Genomic DNA, 2,748 nt, shown 5'->3' with positions numbered 1-2,748 from the left:
GGGGGGGGGGGGGGGGGGGGGGGGGGGGGGGGGGGGGGGGGACGCTCAGCCAACAACTTTGTACACATATTCTTACCTAATTATGTTTTCCTTTATAAGAGTGAGATCCTCAAGTGATTCTAATGAGTTAGGAGTTAGGTCACAAAAAAATGTACCATTTAATAAATACTGCCTAATTGTTTTCCAGAAAACTATAACAACTCACATTTCCACCATCAATGCGGGAGAGTATGATTTCCCGTAACCTCTTCTCCCGCTTAGTGTCTCTGTCTGTAACATGTTTATTGTTTTTCTCAATTTTAAAGTTCCTGATTATGAGTGAATTTGAGCATTTTAAAAATACAACTTCTGTTTCTCATCCTACACGTGAGGAGCTTCAAAGTCACCACTACATCCTAATTAACGAGTAGAAAGCTGAACAAACTGCAAAATCAACAACCATTTTTTGGTGTAAATCTGTAAAACTGTACCTGTAAAAGGTAATCCTGATCACCAAATCCCAATGTATGTCTGTCTAGTTGTGGGGAGGTTCCCACACCAACAGGCAATTCTCCAGACATCAGCTGCATGTCCTACAATTCAACTCAATCCTGACACGATCTACCTGGATAGCGTCAGATTCCAAAGGAGAAGGGTTCAGTTCTACATTACTGCCCCTCCCCCACCACCCACTCCACTTCAGATGCCATTTGCAAAACAAGGATATTACCTGTGCTTCAACCTACCAGCTACAGATCAGAGATTCCAATGATCCCTTCTTGGGTTCTTAATTTGCTACAGGGGATCTCAGAACTCAAAGAACTTACTAGGTCACGAGCTTATTATAAAAGTATAGAACTCAAGAACAGCTAGATGAAGGAGATGCATAGGGCAAGGTATAGGGAAAGGGCACAGAGTTTCCATGCCCTCTCTGAGTGTACCACTATCCCCAAAGCCCTGTGCTCACTAACCCAGAAGTTCTCTAAACGCCATCCTATGGAGGCTTACTTACGGAGGCATGATTGATTAAGTCATTCACTAGAAGTGAATGATTCAACCTCCAGCTCCTTTGTGCAGTCTGGATGTCAGAGGGTGGAACTGAAATTTCCACTCCTGTATTCTTGGTTGGTTCCCTGACAACCAGCTCCCATTCTTAGGTTCAGGCTAAGAATGTCATTAACATAACAAAAGACACCTTAGCTCTCACCACTTAGAAAATTCCAAGGGTTTTAGGAGCTCTGTGCCAGACCTGGGACAAAGACCAAATATATTTGTTATAAATCACCACTATCACAGTCCATTAGAAAAGTGAGGGCACAGGGCAAACAACTATCCCCAAAAGTGGAGACAAACAGATACAGAGAATCACAATTTATCAGAGCAGAAACTCACAATCAGTAACCATTGCAGAAACAACTACCAGCGTGGGAGAATTGAAACTGTTATTAACGAATTGCTGTCAGCTCCTTACGCACAAGTCAAAAAGTAAGACCTCCAGGGGGACCAAGTCATAGGAGAGTCCTCATACTTTTGTGAGTTGTAAGCCCCACCCCATTCCAGAGCTCTAATAGGTACTTACATTGAATACTGAAGAAAAATCCCCTTGTGTTTCCAATAAGGGTAGATGAAAAGGAACCATGCGGAAATACACTAGAGAATTTTTTTCCCCCTCAGGATAAATTATTTTACCAACACCTTGCTAACCTTAAAGATAAAACTCCTAGGGGCACCTGGCTGGCTCAGTCGGTAGACCATGAGACTCTTCATCTCCGGGTCAAGAGTTCAAGCTCCATGTTGGCTGTAAAGATTACTTAAATAAATAAAACTGAAAAAAATAAAAATTAAAAAAAAAAAACCCTGCCAGTTATTTTACCAGCAAATAAGTTTAGTTGGGAGTCGTGGAGAATTGCATTCTGGGACACAGAAACTACAGTACAAAACAAGGCAAAACTACAGGCAACTCCGTAGAAAAAAGGAGAGGAATGGTCTTTTATAAATGAAGGGGGTGGGGGGTGGGGGGGGGGGAGTTACAAGGCTGTTATAAACAAAAAGTCCACTGGAGTAAACTGGGAGTTCAAAGTATAGTGGCTTTTCATTGGCTGGGTTGTGACCGTTCGTCATTGGCTGGGCTGTTGCCAGGGCAGAAGAAGAACCTTTTTTTCCCCGCTAAAATAGTATTGAATTGAAAGGTACATCTCTTCCTGTTGGATCTGCAATTGACAAATTGTGGCAGGATGCGAAAGCTCCCCCTGCTGGCCGCCTGACTCCATTCTAAACAAGGTTTCCTTTTATTAATTTTCACAGTCTATTTTATCAACCTGCTAGGATTTTATGAGAGCCAAACCTACCTGAGGGAAGGGAAATACCAACTCTAGCCCCCTCTACCTTTCCAAGTGGAGGAAGGTAAATACAGACCTCCAGCCCCCTCCAGCGGTGGTGTCTCACCTAAGCGGTAAAAAAAAAAACTTGGAGGCATCCAAGATATCCTTCAGTAGAAGAGTTGATAAATAAACTGTAGTATATCCAGACAATGGAATATTGTTCAGTGGTAAAAAGAAATGAGCTTTCAAACCATGAAAATACACGGAAGAAGCTTAAATGAACACGACTAAGTGAAAAAAGCCAATCTGTAAAGGCTGTATACTATGTGATGCCAATTATATGACATTGTTGAAAAGGCAAACCTATGGCGACATGAGATTAGTGGTTGCTAGAGATTATGGGGAGGGATACATAGCCAAAGCACAGCGGATTTTAAAGCAATGAAAC

At 42.2% G+C, this 2,748-nt stretch overlaps 1 long non-coding RNA gene across 4 annotated transcripts in view; it reads right to left on the bottom strand.

The window, feature by feature from the left end:
- The window catches only part of LOC125936818 (uncharacterized), a 16,490-nt gene extending 14,580 nt beyond the window's left edge, over positions 1 to 1,910 (bottom strand). Inside the window, exon 1 of one of the 4 annotated variants that reach the window (XR_007462135.1) lies at positions 1,559 to 1,910. This is a non-coding gene — a long non-coding RNA (uncharacterized LOC125936818). Of the gene's footprint in view, positions 1 to 470; positions 923 to 987; positions 1,272 to 1,558 lie in introns of those variants that run through there. The other 3 variants (XR_007462134.1, XR_007462133.1, XR_007462136.1) reach the window with 3 other exon arrangements.
- Between the last annotated feature and the right edge of the window lie 838 nt (positions 1,911 to 2,748).

Source organism: Panthera uncia (assembly GCF_023721935.1).
Source record: "Panthera uncia isolate 11264 chromosome A3 unlocalized genomic scaffold, Puncia_PCG_1.0 HiC_scaffold_11, whole genome shotgun sequence".
Taxonomy (NCBI): Eukaryota; Metazoa; Chordata; class Mammalia; order Carnivora; family Felidae; genus Panthera; species Panthera uncia.
Note: the sequence above shows the minus strand (reverse complement) of the source record. Positions and strands in the feature narration are given on the sequence as shown.